We start from the raw sequence: 21,902 nt of genomic DNA, 5'->3' as shown, positions 1-21,902 counted from the left end.
ATTAATACTAAATTTAATTTTCTATAATCAACTTGAGCATGTAACTAGAAGAGATGAAGTTTAGGCTGATTGCAGAAAAAAATCTACCTATCCAGCCTAGCTTGAATAAAGCAAAAGCAAAACTATTTTTATCTCTAAATTATGCAATATTTTCATGGAGCTCTGCAGTCTACTTATATTTAACCTTTGAAAGGAGTGCTCTATTTTTTCAGACCACCTAATGCAAACTTTGCAAATAGGTTTTTTAATTATGAGAAACCCACCTGCATGCCATCAACCAAATTATTAGTGAGGCAGAGTAGGATAACCAATAGTGCTGTCAGACTTAAGCTGAATATGAAAAATGTTTAAATGCCAAGAACAGAAGTTGCCAGGAAATAACTTTAAACACCAGGTGCTGGAGGAACAAATTAATATGACTTATTTTATTTTTAGAAATAGTGAGTTGAGGCCCTATGCAGGTAGACATTTCTAAGTGCAGCAGCAGTGCTTGGCTATGCAATAGAACCGACAAAATCAACACAACCTTCTTTTAAAAGAAAAAGAAAATATCTATTTTAGTTTAACAAAGCCTTAGGTAGGGACAGAAAATGAACTTCATAAACTCTGTACTGTTTGTAAGACTCCAGTGAGCTGTCATTGTGCTGTGGCTTATCAGAGCTGTCTGTGATGTGGTTTGGGATGACCTTGAAGCAAGAAACCCCTGTGCAAAAGCCATTCTTGCAAGCCTTTCCCTGGTACACCCAGTCTAGTTTCATTTTGGCTGTGCTTTACTGATGGCAGGGTCCATTGCTAGGGACAGTGAGTGTAAATGTTCTTGCTGAGCTTATTTTCCCCAGTAGTACGGGGAATCAGAGGTAATTTCTGGAGGAAGTGGGACCCAAAACATCAGTAAGTCAGTATCATGAAGCCAATAAAAGGGATGTGTCAACTCAGGAAAATTGCTGCAATAAGCTTCCTGTAGCTTTTTTAGCCAAGTGGATTTGCAGAAGCTCTCTGTGCAACTTCATCAGTGTTGTAGCTGAAGGCAAGTTACAAAAATCTGGGTCTTTCTAGTAGATATATAAATGGCTGGAAGCCACATTGGAAAATGGAGGTGGATGTCTGCTGATTGGGCAACAAAAACTGGTAGTAGATCTGTAACTACCTTGTATTTTTGGGGATATGTAGCCTGTTTTCACTTGTGATTTAGTTTGGGTGATATGAACAGATGGCTCCTTCCATGGCTGTGGCTGCTTTGATGTCCGAAGCTGGTGAGTTGTAGTTGTTATCACAGGCTTCTTCATCAGTCCAGACGTTGAGGTGGCCCCTGAGGGATTAGTTTAAGGGACTCAGGTGTTTTCTGCAGCAGTTTGGGGAGTGTATGTAGCCTGTGATCAGAAGTAACAGCCTGTCAAAGGGCCCCAGCTGTCAGCAGGGTGACACACAGGAGGAGGTCTCCACAGGACAGTATTTTTAGGTACCAAAGTCATTACCTCATCTTCCAAAAATATTTGGTTCACTCAGGATGTGAGGGCTTTGGGTTTAGTTTGGTTTTTTGTTTCTTGTAAACTTGAGAGATCCCTGCTGTGCAGCTCTGTGGTTTCTCTGACCGCCTTCTCTTTTACCTGTCCTGAGAAAATCTGATTTGTGTGTCATGCCAAGCCTTCCCCGGCCTGTTGCTTACCTTGCCTTGTGAGTACTTGCACTGCTGCTTATGCCAGTACTCAACATCTTCAGGTTTGTCTCTAACATGTTATTACTCCTTGAGTGTTTGACAGGTCTGTCTCATTATTTCTGCTTGTTCCAGCTCCTTTGTGTATTACCAAAGTAATTTGCAGCCCTGCCCAATTAGAGCCCCTGTTTCCCTCCCCAGGTAGGTATGACATTGCCTGCCCTCAAGAATAAATGTGATCTTCCTGCAATCCCATTGATTGAATCCGCTGAGGCTGGAGAAGGCATTTCCTGCATCACTGTAACAAGTTGTTCACAGCTCCCCGTGTGCTGGGTTTCAAATTCAGCCTTTCGAAAGACTTTGATAAAGAAGAAAGGATCATTTTTTTCCTGACTGCTGCAAATGAAAAAGCTTTTCACTTGGGAGTCGTGGGTCATATTTATGGAAATGGGGAGAGCACTTGCAATATTTATAGCAGTTACAGAGGCGCTTGAATCTATATTTTATTGATACGTATTTACGTGCCCACAGAAATCTTATTGCACAGTAGTTGAGAGAACTTTATTTAGATTTAGTATTTTGAAGTCATCTTTTAGTGCTTCTTTATTATCCATGAAGTGTGAGATTCAATATTTCAAGTAGGACTGTCACCAAACAGCCGGAGGTTTTTAAAAGATTTTTATTTTACATAAAGATAAATGTTGAAGCCACATTTTTCAGAGGCACCATCTGTTCCATGTTGACCTTAATTTTCTGGATGAGTGCTTTTCTTCAAACATTTTAAGTCTTGTCTACATTTCATTTGGTAGGGAATGTTTAGGTTATTTGTTGAACAGGAAATCAGATATTCAGAATACAAACACGCCATTACATTGCAAATTATTCCCTTTGTATAATTTAGCAAACTGTGTCGTAAATACTCTGCAGACTTGCTGGGGTAGCTCCACGTCTCTGGCATCTGGCAGGTCGATCCTGTGTGGAGCTGGATTTCTTTTGAGTGTCACCATCATTCCTTGCACTGGACGGTTGGTCCGAGAACACTGAGTGAGAACTGTGGAATAACTTTTAAATGGGTAGTTTCTGGGAACAAGGGTAGGGTAAGGATTTGTCGGTTGGCTTCACAGCCTTGGAAGGATTTTCTGTTCAGCAAACAACAATACCTAATCCCACTAAAAAGGGGTTGCTAAAATAGCTGAATGACTACATATACATCGTTCCCATGGGGCAATACCCCCTTTTCTTCCTTCAAATTCGTCTTGCTTCCTTGTCTTCAGCTGAAATAGGCTTATAGACTATTTTTGCCTCCAGCCTTGCTCTGTGGTTTGTCTGAACTCCTGTGGCTCCAGCGGTTCGGCTGCTTGTTACTGTGACACTTCCCTGGGCTTTCAGGGCCCTGCCTTTCTGTGTTCTCCTTCTGCCCTGGATCAGCTTTGCAGGCTGCATACCTTGCCCCATCCAAAGCTCGTCCCTTGTCATAAAAGCTCCTTGGCACTGCCTGTCACTGTCATTCCAGGGACTGCAGCCCAGGCCCACATAGCTAAATGTTAGGTGTGCTCTATTGATAGCTGGTCGATCTGGGCTACTACTGGCCTGCAGCAGCAAATATTTTAGTGACACAATGTACTCCTGGCAGAGACAGTAACATCTTTGTGGCTTTGAATTGGAAGTGGGACTGTAATCCTGCTGTTAAGTTTTTGTTTTTCTTGTTTGTTTGAGTTCTGTTTGTTTGATTGTTTGTTTTGTAATTTAGTAGCTCCTTTTGCCCCTGCAAAGTTTGTAGCCTAATGCAGAAGGGATACTGAGACTTTTTTTTTTACCTTTGGTGTATGGATTGGGAAATAAAACTTATGATGCTGTAGAAAAAGTGATACAATTTAAATTTCTGTGTGTGCTTCAAGAAATTCCCAGAGAGGAAAGCTGCAAGGACTGTACTCTTTTAAATTCACTAGCTGGTTTCTTTACAGCTCTACTATATAAATGCTTAGTAAAGCCCATTTCAATGAGATGCCAAGATGTGGGGGAAAGGAGCTGAACCAACAACAAAATATCTGCTTAAACCAAGACTGATCTGTTTCTGAATACTGAAGCACAGAGTCTGTCTAACCAGGTTTTGGAAATACCTATTGCTACACCAATTTTTGAGGGAAGTGATGGATAGGGAGGTGGGAGGAGGAGTGGCCACTGGACCTGTGGCTAATGCTAGTGGCTGTTTGCTATCCAGAAAACCACATAGTGCTCTGCTGCTGGATATTTAGAAGGTTTTTCAATGTTTACATGGTATGTATTGTGGCCAAGGCCCCATGGAGCAAAGGCAGCATGTGGCCAGGGCAGAGGAGGCAGTGGGTCAGGTCACCTGCTCTTCCTCCTCCTCACCCTGTCCAGGGCACCAGCAGTCTCTGCTGGGAAGTGGGGATGTTGATATCTTGCTTTAACTCCAGGTTCTTTTTCTAATCTGTGCTATAAAATAATTAAATCTAGAGTTGTTAAGTTTTGTCTCTCCTGATTATCTCTAGCATCTAGATTTATATCTCTGGATGCAAGCACAGGAGTGATTAATACTGGAGAAAACCAAGTCTGCTCTCCCTCTACCATGGGAATAAATATTTTTCTGCTTTCTGAAAAAGCACTGAGTCTTGCAAATGGAAAATGAGAGCGATTTAGGTTGTTTTGATCTTGTTTTGAGGCAGTGATTTATAAAATAAGGCAAATTGCACAGCTGTAAATGGGTTAAGAGTAACTTACCATGACGAACTACAGCATTCTGCACCTGTGAGATGGACCCTTATAAAAGGCAAGATATCTGGCTTAACTGCCAGAAGGTCAGCTCATAATTATTACTGTAATTAATCTCACGTGATCTTTTTTTAATCTACCCAGCAGTGGCATAAGGAACTGTTGAAGAACCTCATTAAAGCATGACTCTTCAGCAGAGCTCGGAGCTGTTCCTGAGCTCTCCCAGGGGTGGATGGATGGTTGAGAGCTCAGAAGTAGCACGCTGGGCTGACAGTAGCATTTAGGACCTCAAATACCACTCTAGGATAGCTTGAAACAGTGGAACTATCAAAAAGTTGGACAGTGCATTTGATGTGAAATTCTTGGGCGATACAGTGGCATCCCAGCATGCTAACTGCCCTGGCAGCAACCCCCACTTCATGGGGGATCCCATTCAAGAGTCACAAACAAAATATGAACATTCCAAGATAAAGCCTGAATTTGCAGCTGTTGGAGATTATGGCAGCAGCGAGGTAAGTGAATGAGCAGCAGCTGTGTCATTTTCATAACACATCTACATTAAAAACAGTATTTCTTTCTTTCCAACAGAAAAATGTTTAGTTTTACAAGATAAAGGTACAGTTGTTTCCATGCATCTGACTTTCTACAATTGCTTAAGAAAACACCTAACTTTGGTAGCATGGTAGAATAAATTGCTTGGTGCATGTTCATGTTTCTGTGGATAGTTCCATAGCATGAAGTTTGTGAGGGTTTGAAATAAATCTTTTGAGCCAAAACAACTAACTCTTATGTGATTTAAGAAAGGCAAATACTGCCTTTGCTTTGGTCATATCTCCACCACATGAGTAAGTGGGATGACCAAAACTACTCTGACCTTCTGGGTGGCAAGTTAAATATGAAGTCCCTGTAAAAATATTTGGAAGACTACAACTTTGTTTCTTAAGTTGAAAAGAGAGGGTTGAAAGCTGAGTGCTTATCCCTGGGAACGTCTGAAACACCACCACATGATTTTAGATGTAAAAAAAAGTATTGTGAATCTCGGGGGCGAGGGGGCAATATGTCTTTCACTGGCACGCAGGATCGGTTACTACAAGCAACCTCCTCCACTAAAACCTTTGAACACTGCATCACCATCCCCAAAATCTGTGCTCACTTTTTGTTGTTAGTACTTTTATGTTTGTTTTGTAGTGAAATCCAATGCCCTGGTGCCTGTTCAGTTTTTGAGGGAGGCTGCTGTGCAGGCTGTCTCATGTGGTGAAACTCTGATGCTGAAAAATCTAGCAAAAAAACTAGCAGGTCGATTGGGAAAGCAAAACTGATGCTGCTTGTCAGGGTGAAACAAGGTGATTTTTGTCTATTGCTTGAATTTTGTGTATATGACTGGGCTAACCCCAACATCAGGAAGATGAACTGACAGGCAAGTGGGCAGCTAAAGGTTGTCAGTGAGGGGTTCACAGGGAGGTTGTTAAGGTCTATAGAGAAGGCAAACATAAGCTAATGTTTTTTGATTCTTCTGGTCTGCAGCAAGAAAAGAAATCTTCGCCTCAGCTGATCCAGTAATAGCTCTGACGCTTGCAGCACCCTTGATGACAAAATGAACCCTCTGACCATAACTTGCCAAACAGTGCTGGCTGCCCAGGTCTCACCTGTCTGCTATTAAAGCCCTGCCTCAGCAGGTGCTCTGGTCTCTCATGAGGGGCTGTAGCTGCTCTCCTCACTGGGTTGGGGCAGCACAGGTGTCCTGGGGCTCCCACTGCTCAAAAACAAAGCTTCAAAATGATTGCTTGATGTTTGAAAGAGGGTGGCCAAAGAAACAGCAAGGTTGGTCTCCTGGGCTTCTGAGAACTGTTTTTGTGTTCTCTTTTCACAGCGAAGAATTAAAATTGCGACTTTGTATCCATAGTTTTTATAAAGCATGCTCCTCTGTAAGGAAATTGCCACAAACCCACATGTTTAAAAGCCAAACATAATTTTTCTCTATTAGAGCATGCTATTATCCCATGTAATCTCTGAATTATAACTAATGAATATAGCTGCACCTAATTATTGAGGTGCTACAGGTGAGAAGCAGTTTTTAATGAGACTTTTGTTTGATAGAAATAAGTGGATTCTTTAAATGGCATGTACTTTCATCCAGAATTATTTACCAGGAGCTAGGTACTGTAGTGACATAGGTTGTGTTTGTATAAAGCAAAATGTAATGTGTGGTAACTTGGCTGACTGCTCAGGAGTGAAGAGTGCTGTTTGAGAAGAGGCTTTCAGTGTTTCACTAGGATCTCCAAATGTAAGAAACTTGCAGTGCAGACAGTAGTGCAGTGATATTGTTGCTTTGGTAGCAGTAATGTGGCAAAAAAGCCACTGCTTGGAGGCTGGGTATCTGGGAGAGACGCACTGTGTCGATCTAGTGCATCAGAAACCCCTAGAACAGAGTACAGGTTCAGTTTATGTGCAGCCCCAAATGCTGTTAATTCACTGCACAAGTGATTCTGATCTAAAGCAGGCTGGTCCTGCTGTGCCATAAATAATTTTTTCCCCTCCCCTAGCTGGCATTAGTGCTTGGGATACTTTAACCAAAATCTGGGAGAGAAAAGGATGTCCCTTTTGCTGGTCACAGTGAGACTGAGACTGAAGAGCGATATATTCTCACTATAAAATTGGTGTCACAACTTGGAGCCAAATTTAGTCCTAAACATCATTTATGGGTTCATCCAAATGCAAACAAATAGTTTCCCCACTATTATGGAAATAACTTGTTTACTTGCCATCTGGTTATTACACGTTATTTTCTTTTTTTCCCCCTCCAAGATAAAATGAAGATCTTTTTATTAGCAACTACAGTAAAACGTGACTGATTTATTTCTGAGAGTTGCTGTTTGCCAAGTACTTTGCTGCAGCACAAGTACTGTTTGTTATGACATTGTACTGAGTCACTTGTTGATGCTATTTGAGGGAGAAAATTTAGTTAAAGAAACTGGAACAGGATGTTCATTTTATTTCAGTACTTGTAATCCTGAGTCATCTCAGATAGTTGATGAAATACAGCACCTCACATTTTAGACAAGGCTTCTCTTAACATAATTTGGGGATGCTGTAATTTGATAGAGGGTGGAAAAACACACAGAGCTGATTTTATGCAGAGGGATTTATTTTAGTTGTCACTCTCTATTGAAGCACTCTTAAACTTTGCACATCTGTGGCACTTTACTGTGTCTTTAAATATTTTGTACTTAGAGTGAAACAAGAGCTGATGTGTAGATAGCACACAGCTGTGCAGGTACTGGGGTTTCGAGGACTGTCTCAAGTATGTGTGTTCTGACTGTGGAGACAAATTAGGTTGATTCTTGGTTGATTGTGTTGGCTGCCTCCTGGTTTGCTTCCACTGCAAAAATAAGAAGTCCAGAGGCATTTGGTTGTGCGCATGGGAAGTGAGGCACCAGTGGGATAGTTATTTCTCATGTCAGAGGTTGAAATCAAATATTAAGTGAAATTTTGGATATAATTTTATGCAAGCCTGTTCATCTGTTCTAGGCATCTATTAGAGTAGTATGAACCAGTTTATTCCTGTATGAATTTGTTAATGATTGTAAGATTCTGAAGTTGAGCATATTTCCTTTTAGGAGCACAGAGGTCTTTCAGAATAATTTGCATATATCTCTTCAGCTTCACTTTGGGGTAGCAGGCAGCAAATCTTTAAAACACAGTGTATTTATGGGCAGAAAATAAAGAGTATTGACTCTGTTTAAAGCTGTGGGAGGAATTTATATTGGAATAATTAACAGATTTAGAATTTGCCCTGTGAATATTGTGTTTATTGTGAATAAATACAATACTGCTTTAAGTGAGGGACACTGCCATAGGGTGAACATTGGTCAGAGGATATAAGGGTCTAGTTTCACTTTTAATTTGGATACATGAGTGTTCAGAGGTTGCAGAAGCCCTGAAGATAAGGGGCTAATGTGTATGTTCAAACACCGATAGCCAGATAGCTGTGGAGCTGACAAAGGATTGTTGGTCATAACACACTGTGAGAAAGAACAGGATGTGGCTAGAGAAGAGAGACATGTGGAGGTAGGGCAGTGCTTTTCCTGGGACAAACATTCTTTTTCTGGCTTCTGGAGATGAACACAACACAGTCCAGCATAAGTGCAGGAACAAGTTCAAGAAGTGGGTGTGGACTGTAGGGGGGATGAAGACCATCAGAGACCCCCAAAGCCCTCTGACTTGTTACCTAGAAGAACAAACTGTGCATGACAACTAATTTGCACAGAAAGTAAGAAACTAACCTCCAGGGCAGGAAAAGCCTATCTATAAAAAGGTACCCTGGGACTCTGGACACCCTATCAGCTGGATCGATGCTGGAGCCAGGGCTGGTGATCTCTATTTCTCTCTTTCTTCCTTTCTTTCTCTCTCCTCCTCTTTAATTAATCTCTCTCTTTCTCTTTCCCTTTCACCCTATCCCTTTACCCAAAGCCTACTGCAGTGTGCTTATATAGGAGGTCAGGGACTATTGTACCAGTTTCCATGCTGAGTGTGTAATTTACTAAAAAAACTCTGTAAACTTTTGCAGACCCTCTGACCCTCGTTCCTTTCGGTCACGAGCACCTGCGAATCTGGGGTGCTCCCTTCCCCCGAGGGTGGGACATTGCAGTAGTGCAGTTAATGTTCTTGGAACCAAGGTGACAATCTGGCTGCGAAAGCAAAATGATACCCCTCATCTCCTGCAGTTGTTGCTTTTCTCTTGGGACTCTGCAGATCCAGGATAGCCAGGTTTGATCTGGCACTGATATGGCAGTGCGTCTGTCCAAAGGCTTCTCCTTTCGTTCCTTCACCTCCTGACATTCCCAGGAGGTCTGTGTGACCAGGCAGCTGAGAAAGTACAATGAATACAGGTAATGTAGGTAAAACTGTACATTACAGTTATCTGCAGTCAAGAAGTGAAATACATTCATCCCTTCTGGCACTCTCGCTAATTTATATTTAAAGCAATATGAATTTCATGAGCATTTTAAAAAATCATATTTTAAATTCAATCTGCTGTCAAGTCATCTGATGTTTTGTGTAAAGTCATTTCCCGTAAACAGGTTATTGAATATCAAAAGACTTGTCTCATACATTATTTTTGTAAAGAAACAATATTATAATAAAGATGAGAATCTGACCCTCATGTGAGTTGGTGAGCACTTTCTGGATCACTGCAGTTCTTTGGTGCTTGCTTTATCCCAGTCAAGGTGGTGATCTGGACAAGGAACATTCGAGAAACAGTCAACAATAATAATACTATTTTTTAGGCTACAGTAGGTTATTCTGCAATTATAATATATAACGATATATACTCTGATATATAATACATAAATATATATATTTATATATATAACTACTGATACATAATATATAAAGAAAGAAATCAGTGTAATTTTTTCCAAATATAAAAGAGAGGCTTGGAAAAAATGGATTAAAATACCTCAAATCTGACAGACCTTTTCAGTTGTAGAGCTCATGCAGAGTAATGGACTGGGTAATATAATAAATATGTTGTAAAGCTAAGACATGTTTGTTCAAAACTGTTGAAGAAATAACTGCTATATTTTCTTGGCATGAGGTTCTTACCTGTGCTTGGAGATTGCTGTCATTTGGCAGATGCTGCACTATGTAAAACTGAGCCTCAAAGCTGGTATGAAGCTGAATCTTTTGCAAAAGGAAATAAATTGGCCTCTGGATGCCACCAATTTCTCTTCCAAGTGCTGACTAATATACCTGGGGTGTAAGTATATAAAATACACAAGTAAGCTGCTTGAGGTCTCTCAAAGATTTGATAGATCATAGTAGATCAGGCCAGCAAGGTTGAAATAGCTTTTTATTTAATAATTTATTTATTCATTTATTTGAACAATCTCTGTTGTGAAGGAGTGTTTCTCCATCTGTCTTTGAAAACTGCCAGAAAAAGTGGTTTCCAAATTTTGCATCCCTTGTATTGTAGTTTATTGTGATTCATCAGTGTAACATAAACACTGAAATAGTCTCTCTTATATTAAAGGTCATTAGAGGCAACTGGACATTGTGCTGACTAGAACTGGATTGTACTTCTGGCTTTCTTCAGGAAACTGCCTCCTAATTGATACAGGTTTGAAGCAGGTTTACACCTTAATAAAATTCAAATTTAAACTTTGAAATCCATGTTCCCAAATTTTCCCAAGTCAGTGTTTTTTTCCCCAAGTGCTGACTATCCTGGAAGGACTTGTGTGTTATTTCAATCAGGAAAGGAAGTTCCACCTAATTGCTAAGCATCAGAATGCCCTAAAAAGTAGAATTTCTGAGTTTGAGGTAACTGAGTTGAAGCCATTGAAGCACTTATGAAATGGCACCATCACATCCCCTCTCTGGTTGCCAGCACCAAAAGAAGCAAACAGCAGCTTGTCTTTGCCCTCTGCACTGTGCATTTTATTGTTTTTGGACAAATTCTCATCTGGTTGGTATTGCCTGTTTCTTTATCTTCAGAGGAATTGATGTAACTTAATGTGTGTGTTTGAGAAACGGATTCATGACGAAGAACGGGAGGTGCTGTTCAAATCCTGAGTGTTCATGTGGTAGCTCTTTCCCCTGTGTTCCTCTTATGAATAAGATGAAATTAATCCCTGAGGGTCATAGATATCTGGACCTAATCTGAAAATGCTGACACCATTGCCTTGATTTGATTATTGGAAAAGAATTCAGAGCAGGTAGGAAGTGGAGCATGGGCCAGGCAATAATGGGGAAAATGGGAATAAAACCAGCTTTCCCCAGCAGGTACACAGCTTTAAAGGAGTAGAAGTGTAATGTGTGCTGGTAATGCTGAAGCCTGCAAGTTAAAATTGTTATAATATGAAGCAAATCCACAATACCCACAGCAGGAAGCTCAGTGCATTGCAGGGGAATTAATATACCATTTCTGTGGTCAAAACGTGGGGCACGCTGAATAGCAGCTAAATTGTCTGGGAAGAGCCTAGCCAGAAACCCTGTATTCCTTTGGAGCTCTTGTTCTGAGGGTGTTTGACATCTCCTTTCCCACACCAGGAAAAACCAAAAGAAAAGCTTCCCAGCTTCTGTGCCCTGGGCAGGGCTGATATCTGTCTTGGTCACGCCAGCCCTGTGCTTTGAGAGGCTGCTGTGTTGTCAGGTCACTGAGGTGCCTCCTCTGAAGAGACCATGAGCTGAGGGCAGGGAGTGGTGGTCAGAGGTGAGGAAGAAATAGCATTCTTTGGTCACTGGCAGGCATGGTGCCGACTCTCTGCCATGTTCAGCACTCATAGCTGTGACTGGTATTCAAAGAAGTCACCGTGGATGTTGCCATCTAGGACAGGTATCTGTAGCTCTCTGCTGCACACAGAGGACAGATGACATGGGAGAAAATTTTATATAATGTAGTATTTCTGATGATAGCAATGTCTCGGTGCCTGCTGTGAGGTGTGCAGGAAAGGCTCAGTGGTGTGGAGGTGCTAGGGGTGTCTGTAACAAGGGATGGGTATCCCTTCCCTGCAGGGTCGGTAGGGTAGGGGGTAAGCTGAGAGTTTCCTATGCAGTAAGAATAAATTAAATTGGATAAGGTGTTGTCTTTGAGTTCTTGAAATAAATGGAAAGGAGGAAGAAAGTTAATTTCAAGTAGAGGAAGTTCTCTGTGGCCAGGGCTCTTTGTGACAAGGAATCCAGTAATGCCTGAGCCAGAGGTGAGGAGGCACAGGACCTCCTCTGCAAAGCACAGCTGTTGATAAAGCAGCAACAGCACACCTCGGGCAGCCCGGGGGCCCCCAGGCTTACACACTGTACTGGGAGGGGTGCATGTGTGGGAGGGCAGAAGATACAGTCGGGTCAGGTGCACCCTGGCGTGTGCCAAACAGTGCTGCTTTTTAGAGGTCCATTATAATGTAGGACGCTGGGAGCACAATGATCAGTATCACTAAGCACTGCTGGATTGCTGTGCGGGGTTTCTGGCCCCAAACCAATGGCTCTGTCGTGTCGATAGGTGGTGCAAGTTTGCTACGGTTTCTGGAAATCTGGAGCAGTTTTTCCAGGACTGCAGTATGCGTGTTAGGCTAGTGGGATCGGAGAGGGGAAAGCAGAACACTGCCAGCTGTAAGGAAAGGCTGAATCTTAACTATAACCCCTCTAAGTAGCCTGGCCAGTACTAAAACAGTGTCGTGTTGTGTTCATCACTTCCAGGGGCACTCAGGGCTGTGCCTGGGAGGTGACATTTAGACAGGCCTTGCCTGTGAATCCCCAAGGATAATGACCATGTCAGTGAGAGCCCCGGGTTTGCTGCCAGTGGCTTCCCAGCCTCGCTCAAGCCCAGCTACTGCAGCTGGAGGGGAGAGCCTGCTCGCTCAAAAGGAGCTCCTGGAGAACAAAGGCTGCACGGGGAGGACAGCAAAGCAATTAGACTGTTAGTCTCCATGTTCTGCATGCCATTAAGTGGTTATGACGGAAAGTGAAAACCTTGCTGATGCTGAGCAGAAGTGACAAAGCCCCTGGTGTCAGCTAAAGCAGCTATGGCTGCTAAAAATGAAGAAAAAAAAGGATTTAAACCAAAGCTGGGTGTCTAACAAGTCCTTGCACGCTGAATGTGCAATTGCATAGTTTGCCAATCAGAGGGTAAACATGTCCTGTAAGGTTTGCAAATGGTTGTGTTGCAGGTCTAGGAAATCTGGTATAAATCAGAGAGGCAGAGTTAGTGGTGTGCAGGAGCATGAAGCCATCAAGACTTCCACTGCCAGAGGAAATCTGTCCTAGTGTTTCCAGTGTTTAACTTTGGGGTTGTGGAGTCGAAATTTATTACATGGAAATATTTGGCTCAGCTTATTCTTCCAAAAGGATCCCTATGGATAGCTGTTCACAGGTCCACCCAACAGCAGGAAAAAATAATGCTCAGGCCCCCCAGTGCTTAATGTAAGGAGATTATGAAGTTGAGGAGAGAGAAATGTAAGTGGTGCAGTCTAGCTGCAGGAATATTTTCCAAAAGGGTTTGTTTCCATGTCCTGTAGCTGGCAGTCACCCTGTCACAGCTGTCCAGGGAATGACGATTTCTCTTTGCTGTGGGTTTCTAGGTTTTTGACTGTGTCTATTTCACATTGAAACAAAAAAAAATTCTTTTGGACTGTTTTCATCAAAAATGGAAACATCTGGCTTGGGTGTAAAAATAGCTAGGTGTGTTCTCAGCGCACTGCACATTTTGCTTCTGCTTCTCCTGATGTGCAAGAGCAGTAGGTGCAACTACTAGGAAACTCAGGTACTCTTCAGTCACTGTGGCACTGATCTGCAAAACTCATGGGACGTGTGTGTGCCTCCCTACCTTCTTTCCCAAGTAGTTTTAATTGAAAGCAGTATATCTGCTAGCAGAAAGGTTTTCTGGAAGAGCAGTATGCTTCAGGAAAATGTTGTTTGATTAAAAATGTCTCCAACAGCAAGAACACTCCTGGTGATAGAAGCAGTGGAGATAACGGGGTTTAGACAGCCTTTCTACTACGTTGTTGCTTTGCTATGTTTGTGAATTAATCAAGGCCTTTCCCAGATAGGATGGAAGAGCAAAGTTAAGGCAGATCATGCTCTGGTATCTCTGTCATTCATGCTCTCCCTCCTCTTCCCAGCTGCCCTTCCCTGCACAGCACAGTTTTGAATGGTATGACAGCTGTCTCCTGCTGCTATTGAAGTCAAGCTGCAGGGAAAAGTGGTGGTGATCTCCAGTTGCTGTAGGCCAGGAGCAGACCTTGCTGTTGTCCCCAGCTCCTCTGCTGGCTGGGCAAGTCCTGCTCTGGCCCACCACATGACCTGCTTCACCAAGCAGGATGGGTCGCTTCACTTAATAGTGTGTGATTCTCTGGTTGCTGAATCCAGGTATGATGGCATTCTCCAGTGAAACACAGAGTGCATCTGAGATGGGTAGACAAAAACGCTGCATTAAGATCTCTTGCTAATAATCCTTGATTAATGCAGTTATACTGTTCTTGTTAAAGACTGTTGCTGGACAGGATTAAGGAATAAAGACCTATGAGAAGCAGGATTGGTTGTGAGATATCTCCCTGTATCTTTTAATCTCTCATGTGCTACAGCGTGATGTTTTCAAGTCTTCCTTTTGAAATGGCAGATAGAAACATATTGCTGCTGTCTAGAACCTTTAATCTTCAAATGGAAATAAGATTTTCTTGCAGAAGTAGGCTGCTTTTTCAGATGCTTTCAGAAATGCTGATGTTGTGCCTTGGTTGATCTGGCTAATTAAAAATGAGCTCCTGTCAATCAAAACTATTACTTTAATAGTAATGGCAAAAATGCAAAGTGCAGCTCTAGTAAATCAGAGTTAAACAGAAATGTGCCTCATTTCCTCTGTCTGATTCACTCAGGAAGAACTGAGTTTTTTTATTGTGAGTTTTGAAATTCACAGACCTTTCTGTTACAAATTTTACCCTTTTAATTCCTGTTGTCTGCTTAGATGACCAATGAGTGTTTATTCAAAACACTTCATGACTTGCCCAAAGTTTGGGAAAGGTATTGTGAGGTATTGCCTCGAGGTTTCTGCTGGGCTGAGTCCAGCTGTGTTTGAGGCACATCCTCCTCCACCTTGTACCGACTGCATCCTATCCCCTTGGGAACACCTTGCTTTAGCAGACACTACATTTTCCTCCATGTAAAAATGGGCAGACTGAACCCATACCTGCAGGCTTTCTACCCTGATGTCAGTCCCTGAGTTGTACCATTCCCCAGAGTCTGTTTGCTGTCCTAAATATTCAGAAAATTGACCCTGATGCTGAATCCTTCCCTGGAGAGGCCAATCTCACTGGCTATGACTGGCTGAGAAGGCACCTATCGTAGGCTCCTTGGTTAAGCATGTACAGATAGAGAAGTATTTTTACTGCCTCACACCCTTTGTAGTGTATTTAGCTTTTTAAAACCTATTTCTCCACCAAATAGATGAGACGTTTCAGTGAAGATATTTTGAGTATACAGTTTGACTTAGAAGTGCACACATGAAATGCTTATAAAGAAACCAGATTGTCAAGGTTTGAAGGTTATAAGTATGCAGCATTAGGTGGTGTCAGATCTGTCCCTGCCTAGCAAGCCTGTTTTCAACCAAGACACAAACCAAAGCACACCTGCCTTTATATATTGAATTTCTCAAATGTCGGTACACAGGCTCTAGGTTCCTTAATGATTAATTAGACTCAAAATGGCAAATATGACCACCTAGCAGGTTATATGCAAATAGTGAATTAACTCAACCTAAGTTGACACAAAAGACTGAAAAGCAGTTCAAGGATTTTAAAATATATGTCTTATCCACCCCCCTCCGCCCACCAAATGCAAAGAACTTGACCTTCCTCAAAACACCCTTTTTATAAAGAGACTCTGACTTCCCCTTCTTTTCCTCTATTTGCTAACCCCCACTACCTCTCTTTGTCACTTAAACTTTCCAATGCCAAAGTCCCCCTGCTTCTGTCTGACCCAGGTTCCTTCCCCTGCTGACTCCTGTTATCTCTGACTGCCGTTCCTGGCCCTCCCATCATTTTGAAATAATGCTCTTTTGTTCTGCCTTCCTGCACATTCTTGCACCCCACAGTCCAATAGCACTTCCCTTGTTCTTCAGCTGCTGCCTCATCCCTTCTTTCCATTCTTGCCTTAGGCATTTCTCCTGCCTATCTGCAGCCCCACCGAACTGTGAGCTAAAAATCCTCACCTGGGAAGATGTAACTGGGGCAAATTAATAGCAGGCCTGAATGTATCAGGACAGGCTACCGCAGGCTCAATACCTTTTCCCAAGTGCTGTAAAAGTCAGTCTTCCCTACGACTTGAACTGTTCTCCAGATTTAATTTGACACTAGCATGGTGGCACCAATTTCCTTCATGAGGTCCTGCTTCAGCCCATCTCTTTGTAGGAGCCCTGGAAGTTAGCAGGGATCTGTGACAAAGAAGAGGTGACATAGATCCTGTGCATATTTACAGCAGAGCCTCTTGCCTTCCCAAGGTGGAGGCCTCAAAGAAAGTATCTTCTAGGATATTCCAGTTCTCTTACACCCCTAATTACATTCTCATGACTAAATCATAAGCTGCCTTTTGCTCAGGTCTGCTTATAACATCTTCCTCTTTTCTGCTTCTGACGCGTGGGCTTTCCCTTTAATGTAGCAGCTGTTCAGTTCCTGCCTGAGAGATGGGGTTGAAATACCTTCAGACAAGCAGAGAATCTTTCAAATTCCTTTTGAAATACACCTGGAAATTGCAAATTCAGCTCTCAGATGCAAAGCTCAAGTGCCTGCCACCCAAGGGGAGAAACCAGGCACATGCTTCCTGCACAAACAGGCAAATGGCACAGATAGGAAACACAGCCTCTATGTTTAAGGACTTCTGCACTTCAAAATATCACCCCTGTTCTCTTGCAAGGGAGTCTCATGATGAGCAGTATTTTCCTTAGTGCTCAACCTTCCAGTCTTGTGATCAGACTGTTTTCATTAAATAAAATGGCCTGAAAGCACGAGGGTGTTCATCAGGGTGGTGCAACTGGCCTAAAAAAAAAAAAAAAGATATATAACCCCTCATTTTAAAGCTCTCTGGCTTTAGAGGTCATGACTTCTTTGGAAGAAAACAGGATGATGATATTGGTGTGCTATTGGCAACTGTTCTCAGCTGGCCCCATGTTTAAAGTGACGTGAAAGAATGTTTTCCCCTGGATTTGCTTCTTTGGGATATATCTCAGGGTGAAAGGATCATTTTGAAAAATCTTTTTGTTTTGTATGACTTTTACATTTGAAACATTGGTTTTTCTTAGACTGAAAGACAGGGATTTTTAGCCAAGCTGTTTTGGACATGGTTGTTTGACATATGCACATTTAAAAGAGTGCACCTCAGTTAAAGTGCACTACCTGTGAAGGTGGAGGCAGCCTCGTGTCTTTCTGGTCATGGTCACCTGTGTGTTGAAGTACTTTTTCCTTTGCGTGATGTGAGCACACAAGGGATAAATTAAAACACCGAGCATCCTTTGTGCTCTGTTGGGTCCTCTCCCTTCAAGACCTGATTTTTTGATAGTGAGAAAAGAGAATGTGTCCAAAAAAATAAACCTATATAAAACAGCTCTAAGCTAGGATGAATAGTGCATAGAATAAGCACCTTTTATTTCCCACAGGGTCTGCAGCAAAGCTGGGAATGATCTGCCTTATCTTTCTAAGGAAAAAAACCCAAGATTTACTTTTTTAAAAAATTCTAGAGTGTTTAAAAAGTTTTCAACTGAGTTACAAAACAAATCATACACTAGTTACCTTTATCATCTATTTAATGAAAACTGAAGCAAATCTGTGGACAAAGAAAAAGGCTGAGGTCTAGCAGAAATCTAGCAATAAATTTGAGAGCTCAAAAACCTTGAGAACTGTGTATTTGGATCACGGTTTCATCCAGTGACAAAAAATTATTCCAAGTCACCTTCTCAACCCTTTGTTGTATGTGATACATTTGCCATTCTACTGCATATTGTGAATTCACCTGGCTCAGATCTGTGCACATGTAAACATTATGATGAGAAGGAATTACTGCTGCCACCAGTGGATGTGCCTGGCTGGCTGCCAGGGAGTTCACTGATTGCTGGGGAGATGCCAGCATTTATGAAAAACGAGTATTCTTTCAAATCACAAAATTGTTTTTGATTGAGGGTGAATTATGAATAGCCGCTGTGTCTGCGATGGCCAAATAAGTTTACTCTGAAATCAGTGCTCAGTGCTCTGATTGGCAAACAATTGACAGCTATTGAGGTTTTTGGGCCTAATTTTCTGGTGTGCAGAGAGCTGCCAGTTGGGACTTGGCTTGCACAAGGGGAGTCAGGTCCCCAAGACCCTTTGCTGGTGACCAGCAGCCCTGCCAGGCTGCTCCTCTCTGTGCTGCCTGACGGCCTCTCCTGAGCTGGCTCCTGCTGCTAATGAGAAGTGGAAAAAACCCTTTTGTCTGGAGGATGTCTGGAAATAGTCTGTATTTCCTTTAGTTCGTCCTGACACCTTCTCCCCTTTAGCACTGCCTTGGTTTGACTGCTTTGGTGTGATCCTGCCTTGGTTTGGCTGCTTTACTGTGGTTTCTTTGGTTGGGCTCGCTTTGCCCTCCTGTGGCTGACAGCAGATATTCAAGAGGTCTGTGTGGTGGCTGCTCTGCATGGACTGATCCCTGACATCAGGCTGGAGTTGCCCATGAGCCCGTTCCTTCTGCTCGAAGCAACTCCTTGGTGATGGTGCTCAGTATGTAGAACTTGCTTTTAAGGGTAAACACAAACATCTTGTCCTACCACTACCTATATTAGCTTTGCCTATATTGTTCTGAACATCTCTGACTGGAGTAGCTAATAGATATAATTGGTTTAGGATTTATTTATTTACCTTGAAATACAACCAAGTTTTCATGAAAGAAGCCCATGTTCTCTGAACCCAAATAATTATAACCTCAGACAAGAGAATTCACAGTAGCAAAAGCTTCCTTGGTAAGAAATGAAGCATTCAAAGCCACTTCTCAAAATATGTATAATTCTACCCCAAATTAAGGTTAATGTTGTTAGTCTCCTGCCGAAGTGTTGCATCTTCAGCTCTTCAGACACCTGTTGATGTTGATTCCATTGTTGGTTTGTTTTCAGTTGCTGATTTGTTTTCAGAAGGCAATAAGAGTGGGTTGTTTTTTACTGTCTCTGCGTTGTTGCCTTCTCAGATGCCGCAGGGGTGAGTTGTGTCAGCAGTGTGCAGGATGGCTCCAGCAGATGCACGGAAATGCACCACCTTCCATGGCTCTCGTGCTGGTGGCACGTGGCTTTCTCCATCTGTCCCACCAAGGCATGGGGACACCATCTCCTAGTCACTCTGATTAAGCAGCTGGGACTGCAGGGTGATGTTTGACTTTATGCAGAGAAGCTGGAGGTGTCGCATGTGAGAGTGGGAAACAGCTTCCAAATTTATAGCTGCTGCACGTCGGGGTGACTTATTCACTGGAAGGGAATTTTTTTTCATTTTGGGATTTTTAATGTGAAGATAAGAAAAATCTCATGCTTTAATAGTGATGAAGGGGAAATTACTGAAATGAGGGATGCTGTTGATGGTTTGCATTTGACCCAAGAGGGCTCAGCAGGTGCTGCTTGGCTATGTTTCCAGTTTCAGCATGGTTCAAGGATATTTGGATTTCTAGGTGGGAAAAGGAGAGGACAGCATAAACACACACAAGTTAAAGCTTTCCTAAGAAATGTGTCTTTAGTATATTATATATGGACTAGTAATTAACTTGTATTTCATTTAAAATAGCTGAAATCTATGGAGCTTATGTCAGGTAAGGGTTCTTTTTCTCTGGCATGGGTGTAGTTCCCTATAAATCTCTTAACTGTTTGAAGGTTTATGAAGAGGAAAGAGGGAAGGTAAAGGAGAGCAAACTTGGTACTGTATGAATTGCAGCCCTCTAAAATAAACCACTTGAGATAAATGCAATAGACTGAAGAAAGCCAACTGATAATCCAAGGTAAACCAGTCATTAAAACAAATAGGAGCTCGTCTTTCTCTGCTGTGGGAACGCTGCTACCCTGGGTAAGCTGACTTTATTTGATACCATGTGATTTTTCCTCTGCCTATGGTGCCAGCCAAGGGTGACTGTCCCATGCAGAAGCCTGCCTTGTGGAGATACCTGAAGTTAGGGGACAATGATCCCAACACATATACTCCATAGTGTAACAGATTAAGATTTTTAGTGGGTCCTTTTCCCTTATTTCTAACTTTAATTAATGTTCCAAGCATATGCTATTGGCCGTGCATCCTCCTCTAAATTCCTGAAATACATTCTCACAGTTTGTTGAGGATGAATTCTGTAAAAAGCTGGGAATTTCTGTTTGAAGCATACCCCAAATCATGTGTTTGATGCACTTTGCATAAAATACACGGAGTTTGGGAGTAAAATTGATTTTTCTTGTTCTATTATAAGTGCAGGTAATCTTGTCCCTCTTACAGATACAGCATACGTGTTCTATTGCTAAGCTCCAAAAACCCCAGAATTATTTCTTTCAGAGTGAACAGTGGCAACATCTCTCTATTTGATGCTAGAACTATGTTCCTTTTTTGCACCTCTGTTTATTAAAGAGGGTGTTGAGGATTCTGCACCAGGCTTTTGCAACCGAGAGTCCAGGTGCAGTAACAGGTGCATTCAAATGGTGAAAAAACGGTTCCTTGGCTGTGGCAATAATGATTCCACATAGCTTAACTGAAGATGGGTGCTGTGCATTGCAGCCACGAAATTTCCAAAGCAGGACTGGGATCCGAATGTGATTACGATGTGAGTCAGAATGTAATTATGAATGCAGGAGGGGATGTGGGAGTGCAAACTGTGTTTGATATGGTAAAATCTTCGGTGTGCTGTAGTTCTCAGCCTGAAGTTCTGCACCCATTGAAGATTTCCAAAGTTAGAGCTTTGGAGTTGCTTTAATGTGAAATATTTATTTTTACATTACAAAGAAAATAATGGCCTAGGAAAAAAAATCTAGGGAAAGTGTTCACAAAACACCAGGATTAGGACTGTGAAAAATTGCATAGAAAATTGCTTTCAGGTCCACACTTTAGAGCCAAAGTGGCACAAGTTCTCAGATGCGACAAGCAATCACCGTCTTCTCTTAGATGCTACAGGAGCTGCTGAGTGCTCAGTGTGTGTTTGAAAATGAGGCCACTGATTTAGGCTTCTGTGTAGGGACTTAATGGCCTGATCTGAGGCATCCACTTCAGAAAGTTTTGACTGGATTCACACAAATTCCTCAAGTCAGAGTATATAATTTTGTATTTCCTGGGGCCAGTCAGAGACTTAACTCCAGTTTTGCATTTCCTATGTTGAGATTGTTTATAGCCTTGGGAGGGAGGGAGATATTTTAAGCAGTGCTGTTCAGAGGACTGGTCAACCTCGTAAAACTGGCTGGGTGTTTCTGTTCCTGCAAGCAGAGGGGAGCAAAAAACTGAGTGGATGCTTGATGTGACTTGGGGAGGGCTGACTCAGCAACATCCTCACTCTCACCCTTGCCAGGGAACAGGAGGCTCAGTGGGTCTAGTCCCACCACCTCGTCCAGCTACAGGTATGTCATTCCTGGTAGGAATTTGCCCAACCTATTCTTACCAGCATCTTACCAGATAATGGTGACGACTCAGCTTCCCCAGGCAATCTCACTAGTGCTTTGTGGTGGCTTCTGTTAAAGAGCATCCACCCCTTTTGATGTTCACTCTAACTCTTGTTACTGACATCTTAAGTCATTATTTTCCCCCCTTCCTTTAGGGATATAATACTCAGATGATTCCTTCCTAGTTTTGGAAAGTCCTCCGTGTATGTGACAGCAAGTTGTGTTTTCATTCATTCTTCTCCTCTGTGTGCAGGATGGTTGAAAGAATTATGACAAATACATCATGTCATGTTTTCTATTCTTTTGACACTCTTGGCTCTCTCCAATTGGCCTGTAGCTTTGTAAATGTAGTATTTCAGCTAAGGTCTAAGGACTGCTGGGTTTGCTGTTATTGTTGCTCCG

At 42.2% G+C, this 21,902-nt stretch overlaps 1 long non-coding RNA gene across 1 annotated transcript; it reads right to left on the bottom strand.

Annotated features, from left to right (window-relative positions):
- Positions 1–8,038: 8,038 nt before the first annotated feature.
- Positions 8,039–11,053, bottom strand: LOC120322742. Its single transcript, XR_005562622.1, has 3 exons — positions 9,995–11,053; positions 9,547–9,623; positions 8,039–9,253 (listed from the first exon to the last, which is right to left on the bottom strand). It is a non-coding gene; the product is annotated as an uncharacterized LOC120322742 (long non-coding RNA).
- Positions 11,054–21,902: the final 10,849 nt, after the last annotated feature.

The sequence above is a fragment of the Pipra filicauda genome, unplaced genomic scaffold (assembly GCF_003945595.2).
Source record: "Pipra filicauda isolate LSUMZ 115617 unplaced genomic scaffold, ASM394559v2 scaffold149_size4050908_pilon, whole genome shotgun sequence".
NCBI classification, from domain to species: Eukaryota; Metazoa; Chordata; class Aves; order Passeriformes; family Pipridae; genus Pipra; species Pipra filicauda.
The sequence above is the reverse complement of the archived record's forward strand: the minus strand, read 5'-3'. Positions and strand labels throughout refer to the sequence as shown.